The sequence below is a fragment of the Neopelma chrysocephalum genome, unplaced genomic scaffold, assembly GCF_003984885.1.
Source record: "Neopelma chrysocephalum unplaced genomic scaffold, ASM398488v2 Primary Assembly neopelma1_83, whole genome shotgun sequence".
Lineage (NCBI taxonomy): Eukaryota > Metazoa > Chordata > Aves > Passeriformes > Pipridae > Neopelma > Neopelma chrysocephalum.
Genome location: NW_020897745.1, coordinates 2,115,714 through 2,138,575, shown reverse-complemented (window position 1 = coordinate 2,138,575; position 22,862 = coordinate 2,115,714). Strand labels below are relative to the sequence as shown.

Genomic DNA, 22,862 nt, shown 5'->3' with positions numbered 1-22,862 from the left:
TAGAAACAAGAGTCTGCACAAACAAATCTGGGAAAGAGAAAGCCATCTTGCATGCTCCACATTAAAAAACAAACAAATAAAAAACCCAAAGCTCATAGACAGACAGTAATGCAGGTATTCCTACTGTAAATGTTTACAAATTTTCAGGTTAGAGATAGATACACACACACACACACACACACATTTTTTGAGATGTCCCTAGTTTAGGCTGGTCAGGAACTGATTTATTGTCTGTTCTTTCTTGCTTAGCATGCAGAGACATTATCTGCACAGATCCACCGGTTTATGACTTCCAAAGAGGTTATTTCTCCTCTTCACCTTAGATTTCAGGATGCTGATTCACCTGTTTTTCCTCCAGATACCTGGAGAAATCCTGAAGCACAGGACACTACAAGGGTGACATTTTAGTATTACTAACAGGCAAACCCTAATGAAACAGCAGCACACTGGGGTGACGGGGCCAGCTAGAGTCTTCAAACTTCTGCAAGGCCCACAACATCCCCACTTCCAGAAGAAGAGAACAAAGACCCAGGCATTAGTAAAATCTTTTGAAAAACAAAGGCTGTTGAGTTAAGCTATTGCACTGTGTAAAGTACTGGTAAAAGAGCAAAGTATTTTTCAGAGCATACAATGCTGTTTAACCAGCCAAGAAAGAAGAAAATTGACTGCAAAGGGGAGTCCCTGATTTACATCAGTGAAACAACCTTCTGAGTCGTGTTCAAGGGCAACAAGGAAGCTGAAGCAGGAAATACCAACAGACAGGTGGTTGTTTGTCTAGAAAAATCTTTCCTTGTGAGTGGCATTACTTCTGATCTCAGCACTACACTTGTTTACAAAGTGCATACCTGTTCCTGACCACCTCCTGTGTCTGTTAAGCAGAGCACATGCCCAGACCAGCTTCAGGACCTGGACCGTGAGAAAGGCTGCACCTGGACATCGGATAAATCAGTATTTTATTGAGCTGTTTATGAGGCAGGATCAGGTGGCCTTCCTCCTCTGAACAGGTAAGAGTCAGCCTGTGCCAGAGCGGCACATCAGAGGAGCCATGGAAATAAGGTTTTGTCTCAGCTGGGGTGTGACAGACTGAAAGAGCACACACACACCAGCTCTGCACAGCAACAGTGAGAAGAGACGTGTCTCAAACCTCAGGCTGATTTTAACCTGGGTGCACAGCTCACCCAGCAACAGTTCACAGCATCTGTCTACTGGCCAAACCTGGTTCCCAACTCCTGCCTACATTAAGATCCTTATGACACAAGTTTAGATCTATTACAGTCCTTCTTCACCTTCCACCATCCCCCATACTCCACAAGCTTGTAGTTTCGATTTCATTTTCGTGAATACATGAAAAGAAGTCATAAATGCAACTTTCACAGCCCTGTACTTTGTGTACGATGAGCATATGAAGTGTTGCTGTAACCCTGTGCCTGGATAAGTACTGAGGAACTCATTTCCAAACTCCTTTTTTCTCCGTCCTCAAAGCAACATGTGCAACATCCTTCCCACAACTCTAATAAATGACAGGGGTTGACATCTCTGTCATGATTTTAACACTTCAGATCTTAAAATCTGATCAGTTGTAACCACCAGGGTCCCGGCAAAACTGTCTTTTACACCAATAGTGTAAAAAGCAACATGACAGCAGCACAGTAGAGAATTATACTCTCCTTTCCAACATCAGGGGCACAGTATCTTGTTTAGCTTGAGTTTGCCCTTAGAAGAGTTACTCCTACTCTGTCCTCTGCCCTCCCTTGAAGAGCCACACAGGGAATCGGAGGAATCACACTGTGTTAACCAGGCCACCCCAGCTTCAAAAAAGATCACGAACCCAATAGTGTTTGCTGTGCAATCAAACAGACCCTTCTTCTGAAGACAAGCAAACTAAAATACCACTCTTACTTTAATCATAGTCAAACAAGACTTTGGGCTTTGACTACAGAGATGCCAGCCTGCTCTGCTGCCATGGTAACAGACTTTTAAAAACTGTTCTCCTTAATAATAATAAAAAATCCAACTGCACAGTGCTTTAAGAAAGACTTTATTTTGACATTATTCCATCCCCCTCTTTTTTATGGCAAGTTTTATTAGTAAGACTGTAAGTCTCCTGAAACTTAAGAGCAGGTGCTTTCTGAGGCAAACTGGTGCTGCTGCTACAGAGCCCATCACTGAGCTCCTTGAAACTAACAGCACATAAGGGAGGAGATTAGTGAGGAAAATGAAAATTACTCAAAGCCTTGCCTCTCCAGAAAGAAGCCCTACACAGAAGTTCATCAGCCACCATGGTAAAATTGGTATTTGTATTGGGTTTGCATGGCAAGGCTTTGGTACTGGGGGGGGGGACTACAGGGCTGGGAGGGACCCCATGCTGGAGCAGGGGAAGAACATGAGGAATCCTCCCATGAGGAGGAAGATTTGGTTTTATTTCTCATTATCCTACTCTGGTTTGATTGGTAATAAAACTAGTTTTCCCAAGTCTTTTTTGGCTGTGACAAAACTGGTAAGTGATCTCTCCCTGTCCTTATCAAGCCTTTCAATGTATTTTCCTTCCCCTGTCCAGCTGAGGAAGGGAGTGACAAAGCAGCTTTGGTGGGCACCTGGTGTCCAGCCAGGGTCAACCCACCACAGTCCTGTTCCGTTATTGGGATGTTTTAACAAAATGTTTTAACTCTTCCCCACCTCAAAGCTCTCCTACAGACTACCTGGACTCCTACAGCACCACTGAGAGCTGACCAAGATGCTGCTCTTCAGAGACACGGAGCACGGGCAACAGCAGAAGCTCATGGCACTTCAGGGGTCCAGGATTCAAGCTGATCTCTGCTGGACCTTGAGTGTTTCTTCCCCTGGCCCTGCCTGGACAGGTTGGTGTTTCAGATAAGGACACAAAGTCTGTGTGTCTTGAAAAATTAAGCCATAGAGCAACTCCTATAGGAAGAGAGCCTGATAGGAGGAGGACAGAACACAGAAAATCACAGTCTCCTCTTTCAAGGATACAAAGAAAGTAGAGTGAAAGAAACATGCAGTGAGCCTGACAGAAAGATTAATAGTTACCTCCTTATGGAGCACAAAGTCCAGAAGAAATTCGGAAATGAGATGTCAGCAGCTGTGCTGCTGGAGGAATGATTTGCTAAACTGTCTAAAATGTTTAGCCCTTGAAACAGGCACTTCTGTATACTGATAAAGATATAGGCTGAAAGTTTAAAAAGGCTTTAGAGCACAGTAAATTACTTTGTTGTGTACTGGGCAGCTGAATCCCAACTAAGTTATCCATTATCTGAAACAGGTATTTGTCTATATATTACTAGATCCATTTTTATATCTGTAAACACCAGAACTGCTGAACACACAGTGTGCTGCAGGCAATTAAATTATGAACTCTCTCCCTGCCCTTATTTTGACCCAGTAGGTGAAAGGTCCAGAGCACAAGACTTGCAACAAGTGGCTGAGGGAGCTGGAGTTATTTAGACCGGGAAAAAAAGGAGGCTCAGGGAAGACCTTATTGCTTTCTACAGCTACCTGAAAGGAGGTTGTAGCCAGGTGGGTCAGACTCTTTTCCCACTAAACAAGCAATAGGACAAGAGGAAATGGCCTCAACTTGCACCAGGAGAGATTGAGATTGGCTATAAGGAAAACTTTCTTTACTGAAAGGGTGATCAAGCATTTGAACAGACAGCTCCAGGGCAGTAGTGGAGCCACTATCCCTGGAGGGATTTCAAAACCATGCAGATGTGGCATTTCGGGATGTGGTTTAGTGGCGGCCTTGGCAATGCTGGGTTAAGGGTTGGACTCTGCGATCTTAGAGGTCTATCCCAACCTAAACCATTTCATGTTTCCATTAAAGACAATTAAACAATAGAGACTGTGCTGATGGTAAACAACCTTTCCAATATTTGCATGATTTTGACTATATCTGTGAGCATGAAATGAAAGTTAGTTGTAAACATTAGCCCAGAGTGACTCAGAGAAACTTTCCTGGCTTTGTTCAAGGCAGAGCATCACTTGTGAGGACCAGAGTTGAGAGCTCTGGTATCACGCAAGCCACAATATCCTGTTCTGTAGCTGCCCACGTCTCGTAACAGAAGTTGTCATCCCCCCCAAACATCCTTAAAACACAGTGAAAGGACGCACATCAGCACTTCATCAGGGCCTTATCAGTGCTAACTACAACCAGTGTCAGCAAGGCAGCCACCGATCTGCAGCTTCAGGAAGTCTTTTGGTTTTTTAATTGAACAAGACATTGAACTAAGGTGACTGAAGATGTGCAGTGTCGATAAATACACAAGACTACTTGTCTAAGCAATGGCCATACTTGTCATCTCAACAAAAAAACACGGTACTGCATCATACTAAGCACCCACTCAGCTCAGGCATCTGTCAGCAATTCCCGTTCTCCTCAAGGAAGTTTACCACTTCCCACTTAAAGAGTTGGTTGCGTTTCCTAGAGTAGCACAACTTCAAGCTATCAGAGTACTTTAAAACAGTCTTTTGTTGGTGACTTTTTGTCCACTAAACATCATTAGGAGTTTATTTTCAAGAGAATTATAATTGATACGTTTTAGTTTCACCAAGAAAGCAGCAAAAATCTGTCCTCAGAAATCCACAGGTGTCTCTAGTGAAGTTTCCCAAGCCTGTCAGCTCTTCATGTCCACGCACACCGTGTGTTTTTCCAGCAACAGAATTGAAAGGAACCGCTTGTTCCATCAAGAATCCTAACACATCCATGTAGTTAGAGAGCAGTCACATCCATTCTCTCCCTGCAAAACACAGGCTCCACACCCCCGAAAGCCCTAATAAGCCTTCTCTTCATCAATTGCAATTACAATTTATCTTGCTTTGAAGTACAATTCTGGACACTCACTTGTTATTCATTACGAGCTTTTCCAGGACCGTTTAAGGCACTAATCTCTCTATCTCTCTCTTCCCCGCAGGCAACACAGATCACATTTCCTTGCCCTGCAGAGGAATGGAGATGGGCAGCTGATAACCTGTCACGGGATCTCTCAGTACACAGTTTTTTCAGTTCTGAACTGGTCATCTCCAACCTTCAACAACAAAACTGCTGTAATCGATCCCCACGTCTCGTATTTCATTTAGTACAGTTTAATTTCATTTCTATTATAGAAAACCTGTTCTGTTGAGAACCAGATGATGCCTCAGCCTTCCTCTAGAGGAATCATATCTTCAGCTATCAAAGCATCTGGTGGTCTCAGTAGTACACAAAAATAAGGGCCAGCTACAGGACACTAGAATGCTCTTTTACACTCTTAGACAACCAAAAATTATACCACCTTACCTACAAGGAGATAGATTTTCCCCAGATTAGGCAATAACCAGACCACTGATTTACACTCTGCCTGCTTGAACAGAGTGGCAATTCAGGGCTTTACACCTGGTCACAGCATACTACAGCTGGAAAGTAATTTTACAGCATTAATAGATCTTTAAAAAATTTCATTCTTCCCTTTGAGTAAAACTGCCCTTTAAAAACTTGCACACACTCAAACACTTCAGAGAACCAACTTGCTATTCTCTGTATATGAAAGTCTGACCCCACAGCACAGCATCTGCTCCTGTGAGAAACCTGTGCAGTGCACAAAGAGATCGGTTCTGCTGCTGGTGTGTCCCAGGCCAGATGCTTTTAAGCTGCACAAATACATTAAAAGTTAAAATTAACAATAGCAAACTAGACAGAGCCATTCATTTTTAAGCAGAATTCAGAGAGAAAGCCATTTTCTCAGAATGTTTGTGTAGTTTGAGACAAACCTCCTTTTTGTTTGTCCAGTTGAGTGTTAGCAGAGTCAGAATAGTTTTATGCACGATTAATATAAATTCCTAATATTCAGCACTGCATTTAACAGCTGCTGTAATAACCTTTTAAGTGAAAACACTCAAGTCTGACTGACAGCCTTAAGTGTTCCCCACCCATACCCAAGACAAACATATCTCAGCTTTTCCTTGGATGATATTTACAGGCAGTGACTCAACTGAAAAACAACTATAGTAAAAAGCTGTGAACCAAACAAAAACCTAATTTTTATTCAAACTAATAAAATGCTGCTGTAGGAGTGCCCTAAGTGGTGGGTGAGACTTTCCTAATTGTTTCAAAGTTAAATTATTCACCCTCCCCAAACCTCTGGGAGGGCACATAAAAAATCACAATTCAAGCCCCTCAGAGGGCGTTTCCACCTCGTCTTGTCCTGACCCTTTTCAGTGTGGATTTTGAGTTTTCTTCCATTCCAAAGGGTAAGAGGTCGAAGGATGAGAATTGCTGAGTTTCTTCCTGTGTTCCCAAAGCAACCCAAGGCAGATTTTGGCTCTTCTCTGGCTTGACTGGTTACAGAGGTTACCTTGTCCAAAGTGCAGGAAAGTGCAGGCAGTCAGTACCTCAAAATGAATCCCAGGTGACTGGACACTTCACAGTAGAATTTAGTATTTCTTTTGGGGAACCAAATCACTGAAAATTTGGAAAGGTTTATGATGCTGATAAAGGGAAGGAAAAAGAAACCCCCCCAAAAAGAAGATACACTCATAGTGTACATTAAATCCAGGCACTAGTGGATTTTTTTTGAGACTTCAAAATCCTTTCCCAACTCACTGCTCTCAGCGCCAGTTCGTCTTCTCCAAAGGGCAAAAAAGGAATAATTTGCTTAAGGTATCTATTTGCCTACAATGAGGTGTCAGATGACTTCAGTATAAAACTTCCTTGCATCTCCACATTTCTCTGGAGAAAAAATGTAATTCCACAAAAACATGCCACTTTTATGTCCAAAAAAGACGACAAAGATACCTCAGTTTGTACAAGACTTGATTTTATGTGGCTATCACAAGATAAAAATTAAGATATATATGTATACAGTGCAATTCTAAGGTCATAACAGTCTTTACAGGCATAAGGGTGTTGACAGATCTGGTGACATGGCATAACAATTATTCCATTTTTCCAGGATACAGTGGCATGTTTACTCTGACTGCTATAAATGTCAGCCTTGTGGGCGGAAACTGATTTTGTCCCATGATCCTCAATGTCTCAAATAAGGAATAAGATGCTTACTTAGGGATTAGTATCTAACAGCCCAAGCCCGAGCCAGGGCAGTTACTTTTATCAAGTCCATCCCAGCGCAGCCTCTGCCCAGAGCACTGAAACAACTTCGAGCTCCTGCAGCACTTCTGACAGCACAGGGAAAAGTGGTGTCACCTTCCTGGAAGTGTTTTTAAGCTGTTACTCTCACCTCATCACCACCCAGTATCCCACTATTCTCCCCTTTCTCATCAAACACCAGCCACTAGCTCTTACACAGGAGTATCTCCACCATCCACCCAACCCACAGGAGGTTTTTTTTTCCCTGACTCCATCTCTTCTCCAGCTTCCCACTGTCCCACAAACCATGCCAGCCACTGCTGGCCAGTCATTTTAATATACAGGCAAGTTCACACTTGCATTTCTCTCATTGATAGATCCTTTAAAAGACAGAAACCCATTAAGGAATGTAGTATAAAGCCTTGAAGGTAAGAGAATGCACCATCCTTATTAGCAAATTACAACAGTCTTATGATGTGCTATGGACCGTTCCCACTGCTTAAGAGGCAGTTCTCCATTTTCACTATGATTGAGCATCATTACTTCAACAGGCTGATTCTCCCAAAAGTATTTTAAGTACAGCCAATGTATTAATTACAAACCTAAGTTTTAAAGAGTAAAGTATTTCCATTAAAAGTAAGCTCTCTTTTAGAGAAGTTGTGACTCAGTGACTTTTCTCTGAACTTCATCAAGCATTCTTTACATGCAAGTAATAAGAAGACTTGGAGTTGTAACCATACAGAGAAGGGTTTTCCATTTTACCTCAACCCATAGAGAAACAGAGTTTTTTAATTCTTATGCACAAGACTGAAATGCAGAGTCATAACTTTTCAGCATTGGCATCCTGACCATGATTTGTTTATGTTGGGGCTTAGAGCCAAGGAAAGAATTTTAGCATTTTAGTTACCCAGACACACAATTAGTTCTTCAGCAGCCTTTCCTTTCTAATTGATCTGTTCACATGACAAATGATGAACATCTCACTTGTCAGTGTCTTAAGCAGTAGTTTCAAGATCTGAAGCGTCTGACAGAGCTGCTGGAACACTTGAAATTTCACTACCTCACTTTGCTAATTAACACACGAGCTCCAGACAGCCAGGTTGACATTTTACAGGCAAAGGAAGTAACTACAGTTCTACTAAACACTGCAAGTTTGAAGATATTAATGTCTATTCTTAAAAAGCACTTGGAAATTAAATTCATGCTTTTGCCCCACAACCTAGAACAACAGTTCATTGCACTCTAACTCAAGATAGTTTAAAAAACTCTCATCAAAACAGTGAAGACACAGAAGCACACACTTTGCTCGCTCTGAAAGAACACAAATCTTTATCACTGCAAGTGTAATGCAAAAAGAGTTTCTCATCTGCCATTTCTTGTAAGAAGATGTAGGTTAACAGCTTACATAATACTACGGTTTTATGATTAATTATTTGTGGTTGCTAGCACAGAAACCCTTGTTACCTCAAAAATGTTGGAAGAGGAAAAAAAAGCCTCAATACTTAGTTTGAGAGAGTAAAACTAAACATGCCACATGTCCAAAACAGAGAGGAAATACCATCGAGCGGGGAGATGACAGACTCTGAAACTTCAATGAATTTAGTATTTTGACCTAAACTAGAATTTTCCCAACACTTATGCAAATTACTCAAGTGATTCTAGGTTCACTGCATGAAGTCCTTCAGCTGATACCCACAGCAGATTAAACATTTAAATATTTAAGTGCAGTTTATTCGGAGTATTCATTACTTTTGTTTCCTGTTAAATTCTGTCTTAACAGCATTTGTTTACATGACAGTAAGTCTAAAAAGGTCCATATTCATAATGCTTAACGGCTTCTAAAAGGCCAAAATGAAGTTTTACTTCCAAAATTAGTTCTCTGACAGGCTCTGCATCTTAACTGCCAAAATCCATCAGTGTCTTCAGTCGCAGCTTTATCTGAAAGCTCAACTTCCTCTATGCATAACAAACTCTCTTTAAAAGTGTATTTTTATGACTCCTATGACCTACTGACTTGTAGCCACAAAAGACAATTAAATATTGCACGGACAAGATACAATTTTTGTTGTTCGATCATCAACCTTTAGATCTACAGTCATACCACATTGGGAAAATATCAGAACTCTGGACAGACCAGTTAAGTGACAAAATCTAGACGTGCAAAAACACTTCTATACTCCGAAATGCTTGCATTCCCAAAAATCTTTAAAAGCCTGGGTTCCTGCCTTAATTTGTAGTGAAAAATGAAGTTTATATTTGCTCAGATTTCACATATGTTCTTTCTATAACCGGTGATTCTGTTTTCATGTGGTCATTTGCAGCAACAGGTAACAGACCAGTATTTTAAGTATCTGGCATTGAAAACATTTGTGAAGGATCACACTATCCCTGACACCTTCCACTTTACACTTCTCCACAGTTTCTGCACTCTTTTCAATTCTGCTCTTGAACATATTTTTAGGGGGAAGTTCTTCTTTCCTACAGCATGTTTTCTAAACCACAAGAACACATCTGAACAAATCTCCAAAAGCTGCATCCATAAATAAAATTCCCTCTCAGAAACAAAGGAACATGAATTAATATTCATATTACTTTTGCAATCTGAGATACTCGTTACTAGCTCTCATCCTTACGCTAGCACCTAAACAGATCAAATCTTTCCTTAGACTTCTTTTCACCAGAACAGAGGGCATCTCCACAGACAGCAACAAAGAACCACAAGCAAGAAGCTCATACAATATGAATAACCCTGAATTCAACTTTCATTTTCTGATGATCATTGTGCAAAAATATGATATAGGACTGGTCATCAAATCCAACCATCCATGACAGGGAAGGACCGTGTACTTTGTCATCACTACAAACTACATTGGTGTTTTTATTCCTCATTCTAGGAGAGAATGACTCAGAGATCTCACTTCTCCAGTGCAGGCAAAAAAACAAACAAAAAAACCCAAACAAACAAAAAACCAAACAAACAGAAACAACAACAACCAAAAAAAAAAAAAAGAAAAGAAAAAGAAAGGGAAAAAACCCCTTCCTTCTAACTTTTAGCCCAAGTTCATTCAAACTGATGGTGGAAATAGCACCAAACAAGATTTAACTCCAGATTTTCTTCCTACAGTTAGTTCACCAGCAAGAAGTGATGCAACCCTCCCTTTACAACTTAGTACTTCAGGGTGACCTTCAGCACTGTTTAATTGCTAAGACATTGTGTTTCACAGGCAGCCTGCTTATCTAGTCTAAAACACCCAAAACAATCCTTTGTTCATCTATTAAGTCACAAGGACTTTTGCTTTTCTTGAGGGACAAAAAAAAAAAAAGCCAGTACTTGCCAAAACATACTTTAGTAATGCAAAGCAGATGATCCTTTTATTTGCTTCAAATTACAAGTAACTTGTTTTCAATCAGCAATTACCTACAATTCCCAAACTCGGTTACATCATCTGGTTTGATAGTTATCACATACATCAATGCCAAGGCCAAAATGCTGACACACTCTAGTTTGAAATGGCAACATGATGTAAGCACTCCAAAAAAAAAAGTTTCAGAACAGTCTGGATAAAGTTCTGTAGCTAAAAGTTTGCTGCATTGTTTTAACATCTACCAAACAGAGAGGAAGGTGCTTTCATTTTATTAGAAACAATTCTGTTTTTAAAGATTTTGTCCGGACAGAGATTAAGCCTTACCTCTGGTTTGCTGAGACTGGATGACACAAGAGAACCTGATCCCACATCCAGATCCCACTGTTTTCTCCCACTATTTTCTGGATCCAGTGCAGCAATTCGTCCATCCAAAGTGCTGATAATTACTAGAGATCTGCAAGTTGGAAACGTTCACAGTCAAAACTACAGCAGTGTGGACTTCACCTATTTTATGTTTAGTAAAATGCAACTCCAAAGTTAAGTCTCTATACTCTGCAGAACAGCAGTTCAGCTTGGTAGCTCTACCCAGACCAATAACAGAGTTATTGGTGTAGAAGAGCTGAAGTCTCTGGCTGAATGTCATAAACTAATTTACATGTTATAAGACACTTTCAGAGTTCAGTTTCTAGGTAAGATACTTGACTTTTTGCTCCCACAAATGCAGATGTTAACACCTCAACACCGAATGAGATAATATTTTTGAGGTATCTGTAAGACCAGTATGGATCCTACTTTTCCCAATCCCTTCCAAACTGATCTTTAACCCATCCTTTCAAAGTAACCTAAACATGAAACTCTTAGCCCAGCAAATCAGGAGGTAAGAAATACTAAGTTGCAGCTAAGTTTTCAATGGCTTTACGATCAAACATGGAAATCCTGGTTATTTGACAAATCTCTCAAGTCCCTCCTAAGGCACTCACAGGGCACTAGAAACAACCTCCAACACCTGCAGACCACAAAGCAAGCAAAGTGCCTTATGCAGCTCAGGCTTTAAGCACTCTGATGTCTGGGGGTACGTGGCCATGGCAGGCCGGCTGCTGATTTCTACAGCGCCTGAAGCTCCTCGATTTCAGTAAATCTTCTTTCTTACACAGCTGTACAATTAGAATAAACATTTCTGGTTGGGGTAGAACTCCAGCATTAAAATAAACAAACAAACAAAATAAACAACACATCAGAGACAAAGCACTGACAAGGCACTTTTGAAGGGCTTTTTTTTCCCTTGAAGATTGTTTCTCTCTGACCTGAAAAGGCTGGGATTGTGTTGTCAGTTTTGGCTTGCAGCAGGCTCAACAATCTTCAAAGGCTGTGGGAGTGGAGCTTGATCACTTTACAGGCTGCTTGCACTGAGGGGGGGCTGGATCTGGTGACCCAGAAGGACCTTTATAGTCACTGGTTTCAATGAGAATAAGAGACCGTGCAAATAAAGTGATGGGGAAATTAACCATTTTCAGGTGGAGGTGAAAGGGCAGGGGGCTGGTAATGCACACACAGACATGTATAGGAATCTTTATTTTAAACAATAAAGGACAATAAATTATCGTAGAACTGAAGCCAAATATATTTGATTGTCTGAAGTTACCAGGGTAGTAACATGAAATTTAGGGAGGAAACACAGGGGCTTTCAGTGTGCTTTAAGGAAGGAAAAACCAAAACCATGTTCTTAAAAACACATTCAGGAATAATGGCTCATTACATCACCTATAACAAAGGTCATGTAAAACAAGGCAGTTTTACATGTAAAAGCAGCCCAAACAATTTATGGGACCTTATAATGTACTATAGCACTATACTATTAATAAACAGAAAAGTAAATACATCTTCAACCTCTGCCAAAAATACCACAGCAGCTCCTACTTCTGAAGGCAGCCAAACATCACATTCCTCCCCAAAAGGTAAGTTTAAGAAATTGTTAGAAAAATACCAATTGTGCAAATATTTGCACAGTAGAAGACTTAAGTTTTTATAAGCTGAGCACAAACACTTATTCCAACTGTACAGAAACCAAGACTGGGTTAATAATAAACCAGATTGCAGGAGTCTGACTATTCTCAAGCGCTGTAAACAAGTGCTCTCACACTAAAAGGCCTTGGACACACATTTAACAGCATCTGTTTGCTTTATGGTAAAACAATCTATCTGAAGCCCCTCTAGCACTGCACAAAAAAAATTATTCCAAGTGGGTCTACTTAAATTTTATGTTGATCCTCCTGACAACTAGGTTATAAAAAAAAGGTAGAAATGTAGCTGGAATGAAGGGAATTTTGACAGCAATAACGCAGAGAAGAAAAATCCCAAAAATCACACTGTGAAATGTTTGCTTCCCATGTACTCCCATTGTTTTCCTTTATCTAATTCTTCACATTTGACTTCTCCCTCAGGTAACAAATGTTTTATGCCTTTGTATCTTACCTTTCCATATTATCTTTCCCCACCAGATGCAAACCTGAGCCTTCCCTACGAGTTCCCTCACTATTTAATCCTCTCCACTGCCACTCAAGACGGCAGTTTTGGAATCTGCACCTGCATCCTGCCCTCCAGCCACCCAAATCATAGTGTAACCACACTTCAGTTTTAAGTTTAGATGATTAGAAAAGAGGAGGAGGATGTGGGGAACCTTTGAACCAACAGCACACACTTGGAGAAACTGGTTTAACCAACTGCTTCTGCAAATCATAAAAATCCTGACTTTTCTTGGATGCAATGGAACTCTTTATTTGTCCCCTTGGCCATAGCTCTAGAATGGACTTTGTTTCACCTCCTAAGCAAACACTTCCATGACACATAGGAACAGGACCAGCTTGGCTACACCTTTATCTTGCAGGTGGCTACCTTCAGAACTGGAACTAGGCACAAGAAAAACATCCATTTCTCTCTGATTTTTTAATGAGTGACTCGTTTTGAACTAAATATCCATGTTTCTGGTTACACCTTTATCTTGCTCTTCAAAAATAATACTGCATGTGAGAAAAAAAAAAATCGCTAAAAATCCTTACTCTTGTAATAAAATCCTTCAGTACTTACTCTGTTTTTCTAAGAATTAAAATCTTAACCCCCATTCTCCTCTTCTCTGATGGACTCCAGTAAGTTTAAATCCTGTCACTTGAACTCTAATTGGTGTAAAATCCTAAATTTGTCTACACATGCCCAAGACCTACGGTAGTGCTACACTTTCCCACTATCAGATTTTCCATTTTTTCAAGTTTCCCCCCTTCCCCTGCGAGATTCCACTGCTTGCAGCTTTTGTACTGAGAGTATGAAGTGGTGACAAGAGATCTTCCCATTGCTCAGGTAGTCTAATCAAGCACTAGAATTAACATGTTCTGATAAAAGCAGTTTAGGTAACTGCTTCAGGGAACTATTTCAGAGCTTAAAAAACAGGCAGGTGACTTGGGGTGACAACCCCACAGCCCTACTGTGAGTTTACTGCAGTGTATTATGCCCAATTCTTACAGCAAATTCTTAGAAACACCAGCAGAATACAGCCACAATTCAAGAATAAAGAGGGTCCTTTCAGCCATCTGTTTGCAAGCCTTTGCTGGCTGAAGATGTCAGGGCTGTACCTGTAATTCCATTACAATAAACTGGAAAAAACATTATTTTGGATGCATCTTTGGGACACCTGATTGACAAATTGCAATGAAAAGGAATTTCTGAAGCAGTTTCTATTTTGGTCAAGCCTGATAAACTCTCCCATTTTCTGAAAAATACACCTTATCACTGGCTTTATCAACATCACCTCCTGTCTGGGATAGAGCTTAAAGACTACCTTGACCAACAAAGGCAGCTTCCAGCAACACACAAGTCTGAGAACACCACCAAACCAGACTCCATCCTGCATACCACCATCCCACAGAAAACACCAAATATTACCCAACTTCAGGGCAAAGGTCAAAAGACACAACTGCAACACCAAGGAAGTGAGGAGGATAGAGACAAACAGCATCAAGGCTGCACATTCCTGAAACAAGATATTTGTTGAAAGTAAACCATGGACTAGACTGGGGAGTGAAACACATCACAGAGATATTAGAGATGGGGAAAAAAATGAGCACCAACACCACAAACCCACAATTCAATAGTCTCCACGAGCCTGGACCAGAATAAAAAAGATACAAAAAGGAATTATTCCAGATTAAGCAGTTACTTAAATCCCAGGCTCCATCAACCAGACACCTGAAAAACGAACATCAGTAAAATAAAGACATGAACTTCACCTTGCCTGTAGCTCCTGGTCCAGAATATATTATGAACCAAGAGACGGAGGAGAAGAAAATCCCTTCTGGGCCCTTATAGATGGCCAGCACAGGACTAAAGCAAGGGGCCAGGACACAGAGCATACAAAGATATCAGTAGTCAGGCAGAGAACAAGCTAATTTTGTATAGTCAGATTTTATTTGCACTTTGTCACTATGAAAACACATCTAGACATACTTCCCCCACCCTGACCATCTACAAACAGCCTCCAGGGCTAAAAGAAAATGTTTTCTTACCATCTCCTATTCCCTTCTGCTCACAGACAGGAGCTTGCTATTCGAGTGCAGTGATAATGTTCCCCCTTGAAACTATGCAAAACATCTACTACAAACTTCCACGTACATTGACAAACGGCCATTTCCGGGCCTTAAATCCTTTATTTGTATCCCATCAGGAAAACAGATCACTTTTTGAGATCAAGTGGCCTGATCTACCTTACAGAATTGAAGGTATGTGATTTACCTGCAAAGAGAAGGAAAGGGCTAAGGTGGCAAGGGAAGATGTAGACAGGACAGAGGAGGAACACTTCTCTAGTTCACCTCCACCCTTTCACTGCACCAAAACTTTGTATTGATTCAAATAAGTTGCTTTTGTTAGGAAAACAAAGCAGAACTTGCCATCATTTTGGTACAGCATTTACCACTATTCCTGTTTCAGTTTAAAAGAACCCTCAACACTAATAACCTCAACCCTCAAAAGCCATTTGGGACATTGCAAGTACAGCTGCTTGTCAAACTTGAACTCCAAGCAGCTATTCTAACAGCCAAACCTGCATGTTTGTATGCAAAGAGCACAGTAATTCACTAACCCTCCCATTTTCTCCTAGGAAATTTAAAAAAATCTTGAAAGCCAAACATTAATTTTTCTACAGCAAAAAATAGGTGAGGTTTTGGTTTTGTTTTTTTTTCAGCTTATACTACCCTGTTATATTACATAGATGTTGCTGAAAAACAATTACCTGAGGTCAGTAGAAATCTCAGAAATACAGATGAAAAAAATAAAGAAATGCAGGCAAATACTATGGCCAGGCAGCCATTCTATTTTTATTTGATGACAGCAAATCTGTTCCTACGCACTAATCAATTACAGAACAGCTACATTTAATCTCAGGCTTAATTTACTACATTGAACATCTTCAGTGTATTCTGGTTAGCTCTAGTAGTCAAAGAGAAAATGTATTTTTAAAAATTTTCAGAGCTAAATAAACAAAGGTGTTACTAAAAATTGAATACAGTAGAATTGCAATACATTGGGTAGGATTTTGATGAGCTGATACACAAAAGAATGATCCTGTTGCTAACTGGTGAGACCGCCCTCAAAGAAAACAGGATACGAAGTTATCAGCCAGCTTATTCCTCTAAGTGAATGCTCAGATATACTAACAACAAGCTTTGGGCTATTCATTTTTAGAAGAGGTTCTCAAATACAGCATTTAGTCATGCTCTTCTTCCTTTAAACTCTGGCTGTGGCTTATCACCTCATCGCTCCCAGCCAATTCAGAAACAGACGGGAAACGGCTCAGTAACATTTCTGCACTTGAGTCATTCATCTAAATCGTGCTTTTGCCAGAGCTTCTTGCCACGCGCAGTTATTAAGTATTTTATTTCCCCTTGTTATATTATGAAACTTGTTCATCAATTTGTCTTGCTCGTCTGGCTTCCCTTCAGGCACACCCCCGTGTCTGTGCTTTAACAGGCAATCAAGTAAACAGGAGAACTGAATTTTCTTTAAAACAGAAAGAAGCGGTCACAGAGAGGGACACGATGCTCTGAACAACTGCGAGTTGCAGGTGTTGGGAAGAGTTTATAGACCACAGATGCGGGTCTCCTTCCCGCAGGCACAGAACTGCCACCTGGGACCAGGGCAAGGAAGGGATCGAGACGTGGTATTACCAGGGTGAGCAGACGGGCCAGATGTCACATAGCGTGACATCCGGCAGCTTATTTGTCTAAGAACTAAGGCACCCTTTCTCCTTGCTAACAACGGCGTGAAGAACAAGCACTTCAGCGCTGGCGAGGTCCCGAAGTTCCCTTTGCTCATTGTCACATCCTCCCCCTCGGTCCAGCCTGTCCATCACTGCAGCCCCATCACGGGACTCACCTCTTCCACTCCCTGCGCCTCTCCTCCCGACCGGGACGCTTCCCTGCGTGTCCCACAGCCCAACATCACTCCATCTCTGACTCTCCCGCTTCTCCTCTCCGCTTTTTCCACTCCGACACTTCCGACCCATCCCAGCGCTACTCCGACTCCTGCACGGCCCCTTCCCCACATGCGACCCCCGGGACATCGCAGCTCCTTTCCTCCTCCCCGACACCCCCAGCTGCTGATTCCCAGCCCAGGCACAGTCGTGTCTGCCCCCTGCACCCCCAAACACCGACCCTGGGCACTCCTCTGAGGCACTGACCCCCGACAAGCACCCCCACACCGGACCCGAGCCCCCTCCCCACCATCTCCGTCCTGACCCCGCCACTGGCACCGACCCCCCTCAGCAGCCCCAAACACCGACCCTCACCCATTCGCTGACCCACTGACCCACTCACTCTCACCAGGCACTCAGCCCTCTTCAGAAGCCGCAGGCACTGACCCCTGACTCCTTCAGCAGCCCCAGGCACCCACCCCAACCCAGGCCAGCCACGACTTCCCTGAGCATCCCCAGACAACTGACCCCCCCTCAGCAGCCCCACCCACCCCCCCCCCCCTCAGCAGCCCCAGGCACCTGACCCCCCCAACTATTCCCACTCACCGACCGCTCCTCAGCATCCCCAGCCCCCGTCACCCCCCCCGCCCACCTGCTGCCGCTCCGGGCCTCTCCGCTCCCCTCCGCCTCCTGCTCTCCGGGGGGCGCCGCGGGGGCCACGCTGCCCTCATCGTCCTCCACCGTCACGTCGGCGGGCCCGGCGGGCAGGGCGGCGGGCGCGGCGGCCGCCCCCAGCCCGAACGCGGCCTCCACGGCGGCCGCGGCATCTCCCGGCCGCGGCGGCTCCGGGCCGCCCGCCGCTCCCCCCCACAGCACCACCGCCAGCAGCGCGAAGGCGGCCAGAGCGCTGCGGCCCCGCGGCCCCCGCATGGAGGGGCCCGGCTCGCCCACCGCCGCTCCCCGTTAGGACATTGAACGCCGCTGTCGCCGCTGTCGCTGTCGCCGCTGTCGCCGCCGCGGAATGGGCGCCCGCCGCGCGCGCCGCCCTGACCGCCGCGCCCCGCCCTGCCCGCCACGTACCGGCACCGCGCGCGCGCCCGCCCCCCGGCGAGGCGGACGCGCACGCTATTGGCCCGGCGACACGCCGCTCAGCCCTCCCCTCCGCTCTAATTGGCGGGAGGCGCGGCGAGGGGGCGGGACGGAGCCGGGGTGTTTGTCAACAGAGCCCGCCGGGCCAATGGGAGCCACGCCGCGCTCGCCACCTCCTCCGCCCGCCGCGCCGGCCAATGGCCGAGCGCATGATTCACCGGGCCGCCTCGCCATTGGCTGCCGGCGGGCGCGCGCGGGCGGTGTGGCCCCGCCCCCTCCCCGGCCGGGTTGGAGACGTGGCTGTTCCTGCGCGCGGGAGGGGCGTGGCCAGCGGAGCGAACCACCTCGGGGCGGGGGGGGGGAGCGAGGAACGGCCCCCCCGGAGCGACATGGACTCGTCACGCGGGAGCGGCGCCCGCGGAGCCTTTGGGAATGGGATGCCCGGGGAATTGAGGGAGCGACCGCCCCTGGGGGTGTGTGGGGAGAGACTGGACGTGGCACCCGGTTATCGCAGAGATCTTGTCCAACTTCATTGATTCTGTGAGTCCCAGGTCACCCCCCCGGGCGGTCCAGGGCAGGACAGGTGATCCCCCACCTGTGCACACCCCAGGTGATCCCACACCTGTGCCCTCTCCGGGTGATCCCACACCCGTGTCCATCCCAGGTGACCCCGCACCTGTGCCCCCCCAGCTGATCCTCCACCTGTGATCCCACACCTGTGTCCATCCCAGGTGATCCCACACCTGTGATCCCACACCTGTGCCCACTCCAGGTCACCCCACACCTGTGCCCAGCCAGGTGATCCCACACTTTTTGTGTCCGTATTCATCCCCGTAGTGTCTTTGTGACAAACCAAGTTAGTTACAAACTCTACATTGTGAGGTGTCTCCTCCTGCCCTTAAATTACAGTTTCCTGTCCCTTTTTCCAGTTTTTTTCAGCATTGCAATTCAGAATATGGAGATTTAGGATGCTGTGTCCATCCACATCCATGGGTAGGAAAGGCTGTAGTGCACCCCCAGGTACGTCCCCCTTTGCACAGGGGGTGACTGTAACCCACAGAGAGCACACAGCAGGTTTCTTTCCTTCCCCTGTGCACACCTGAGATGGGTGGCTTTGTGTCTGGCTCCCTTTATCCAGACCCAGGTTACCCTGCTTTGAACAATGGCCCTTGTCATCCTAAAGGTACCACCCAGCTGCCGCAGATGTCGTCTGCGAATTGCATTAGGACTGATTTTGTATTTACTTCCAAATGACTAATGAAAATATTGATTAAGGACATGTGTAATACAGCACACATGATCCTGGAGGGTCCCATTAGAAGTAGCCTTATTCAGTAATGATTTATAACCACTTCTGAAAAAAATAATCTCCGTGGCCAGTGTTCAATGTATTCTTAACTGATGCTTTATAACTCTGTTTAATTAAAATGTTGTGCAGTTCTAGGCAAAAATCCTTTTAAAAGTTTATTACACCTTCCAGAGGAAATTGAATTATTTGTTGTCCTTTTAAAGCATGAAATGAGATTTCTATTACACCTCTGACCAGCATTACTAATTCTTTAATGAGTCACATAACACCCTTTTTTGGTATTTATCCAACACATTATCCATAGATCTAATGTTATTGGATCTACATTTACTATATATCATTCTAAATGCCTTTCCTGAAGACAGACACCAACCTGGCACGTTTTTAGCTTTCTAGAATTGCCCTAATATATCAAGGTTTACTAAAGAGGAACATCAACAGGCAAGGGGTCTCTGCAGTCAGCTGTTTCTGTGCTCCTGGGCCACAGTTTTCCCTAAAAGACTAGAGCTTCACTGGCTACTAATGGACTGAGGTCTATTAAATCACAGTTAAGTAATCCCACCACATATCTTCCTGTTTCTTTACAAACATAGATCATAAATGTTCAATGAACACTTCTGCATTGTTATTGACATTTTAATCATGTCCATCTAGTAATGGGCCAGAAACATTACTGGGGGTTTCTGACAGGTATGGATTTCCTTTGATGTGCTTCACTTCCAATAATTACTCTGCTTCTCATAACTTCTCATTTATACCAACACTTTTTTATTTCTTGCTTTCTCCATTTTGGCTATTATTTGTTTTTACTCACTCTCTCATGTCCACTAATAAAACAGGAGTTGTCAATATATTTTCTCTCTTGATTTTGAAGTTGTGGCTCTTTGATTACCCAATGGACTCTTTAAAAAGAGCTTGTAATTGCCTTTTTTAGATTTCTACCTAAATTTTTCTTCCTGCTTGCACTCTTATTGAGTGAGTTGAAAATACAGCTCTTTTAAAGGACCAGATATATGCAAAGTCAGGTCACGAACACTGCTCCCCTGCCAACCATTGAATTGCAATCCAGAGGTTTTTGTTTGGGTTTTTTTACTTACTTCATTATAACACAGTCCAAAAGAATTTACCTTGTGCCACATGCCAAATGGCTCATGTCATTTTTAGTAACTTAAATGACATTTTATTACTTTACCCATATGGTCTTGTGCTACTATTTTCTTTATTTAGATAACTCCTCTCTCTTGAGTGTCTCCCTGTTCATATGTTTATAAAGAGTAATCAAGTTCCTTGTTCTGCTAAGCAAACCAAGCCAAAGGCTTTTATTCTCCCCTCACACGTTTGGCTCTCTGCTCTCACTTGCCCTCCCCTGCACCTGCCTCCATTTAAATGAATTTTTCTTGCATAGTGATGTTTTGAATGGTCACGTTGAAGGGTAACTATTTAAATTTTAAACGCCATTATATTTTTAGGTTATGAAGAAAAGCTAGTTCTGTGCCATGCTCTTTACAATAACTTATCTCTTGTCCCACCAGTTATTGGAGGGACTTAAGAGACAGATACACCACAACCAAGTTCCAGAATGTCAGATTATGTCACAAGCAGACTTGCACTCCTACCTTTGTGCTGGTTTATTTATGGTTTATTATGAAGGTTTATTTATTATGCTTCAGGCAAGGCAATAACAATCATGAGCAAGTGTCTCTGTCTCACCCATAAGCATGACCTCATTTTCTTGTGTTACCTCCCAGCCCCCGCCCCACATCAGACTCTTCCAATTGCAGCCCTTTATTGTAAGGGAGGCTCTAAGAATTTTCACCAAGTGCACGTTTTCTTCTAGACTCCTCCCAGATTCCGTAGCACCGAGGAATAAGGAATAACAATCAGAATGTAAAAGCTCTTATTTTTCTGTTTTGGAAACATTTCTCTAAGGGATGGACAATGTTATTCTCGAATCCTTATGACAAACATGGCAACACAGCCGTATAATTCTCTCTCTCTGTATTAAAAATTTGTGCCAATAAAACCAAACTTCCTGCTTTTTGCAAAGCATGACTCACATCCTCCATTCTGTTTTGACTGACTGACATAAGAGATCTATTTCAGTCATATGACAATAACTTTGAATCTGACTAGCCATTTATGTGGAAATCAAAGCCCGTTCTTGCAGGGTGGATGGATGTTAACAGGAATGGTGTTTTACCTAACTCCACTGAGGATCTGCCTGCTTTTCCCGAATAACTTGCTCTTGGAATAGCAAGGCACAGCAGTGAAAGCCCAGCGTGCCACCTCGTGGCTGCCCTGTGCCCAGGGCCATTCGTAGTGCCCTGGAACAGGATCATTTATAGCCTCCCTTTTCCAGGAGAATTCAGACCATATGTTGTAATTAACATACCAGCACCCCTGCTGGAGTCTTTTCACAAGCAGAATAAACCCAAGTAATTCTTCATCCAACAGATCAAACCAGAGACAGGCAGGGAGGCAGGTGTTATTCAGAGGAAATGCCACTGAACTGGAGTTTGCAGGATAAAAAATTAGGTCGCGGGAATGTAAATTGCTGGGATGTGACAGGCTTGGGGTGCTGCTGCCAACCAGAAAGAGAGTTTATCTGGGAAGATGAGTCAGAAATGCAAGTGATGGACCATAGGGTGGGAATGCTTCTTTTTGGGGACACTGCTGTTTTAGGCCAGGGTAGCTTAAGGTGGTTACAAAACTCCCTTTCAGAGAGATATATTAAGTTTGGCTGACTCAGCTCAACCTCACTCACCTGGCAAGAAGAAAATGATTTTTTTCTGCCTGTGTGGTGGCAAGGTGAGTCAGCACAGGGTCATGGGAATGCCAGAGCCAGCATAAACTCTGTACCCAGGTTGAGAGGGGATGGTGGCTGAAGGGAGTGAAGAGCAGGATCTTCCCTTTCGTGTCAACAACAAGCTGTTAGCTACCATGTAATTTCCTACCCTGTAATTTCAGCCTCAGATGCAGAATTCAGCATCCAGAATCACAGTCACCCTCACAGCTTGGTGGCCTGAGCTGCTCAGTTCATCAGAGTGGAGTTTTCTTGGGGTTAACACCTCACAGGTTTGACAAGCAGAATGTCTGTTCAAACAAAGCAGGTTCAAACACCTCCTCATAATGAAGCAGGAAGGGTTTGACTTGGTTCTGGGAGAGGCTTTGACATGGGGCAAACACAGGCTTGTAGGAAAGCACTTGAGGTGTTTGCAAACAGAGCAGGTTGTTGCTGAAACTCACAGAAAATCCATTTCTAAAATGTCCAATGCCATGTTTTTGTGCATAGGCAAGGCTCAGCACACCATAAATGAAAGATTTTCTGCCTTCACCGGAGCTTTAACTCACCAGCAGATTCAGATAAATTGCTAACAGAAAGCCCATTATCTAGGAGTGGAAATGTTTGTGTTTCCCCAGGCAGAGGTACTGCAAGATGTGTTTCAAACCAAAACCATCAGCTGTTGCTGTGGGGATATCAACAGGCTTATGACCCCACACTTCTGGGCTAACAGTCTCCACTCTGATGGGATTTGAGAGATGCCCACGTGTAAGGATGGCCTTCCTGAA

At 43.6% G+C, this 22,862-nt stretch overlaps 1 protein-coding gene across 1 annotated transcript in view; it reads right to left on the bottom strand.

Moving 5' to 3' along the window:
• EIF2AK3 (eukaryotic translation initiation factor 2 alpha kinase 3) overlaps positions 1–17,694 on the bottom strand; it is a 43,778-nt gene extending 26,084 nt beyond the window's left edge. The window contains exons 1-2 of the mRNA XM_027691260.1: positions 17,547–17,694; positions 10,765–10,894 (exon numbers count right to left, since the gene is read on the bottom strand). The gene's annotated coding sequence lies outside the window, so the exon portion shown is untranslated. The remainder of the gene's footprint in view (positions 1–10,764; positions 10,895–17,546) is intronic.
• Positions 17,695–22,862: the final 5,168 nt, after the last annotated feature.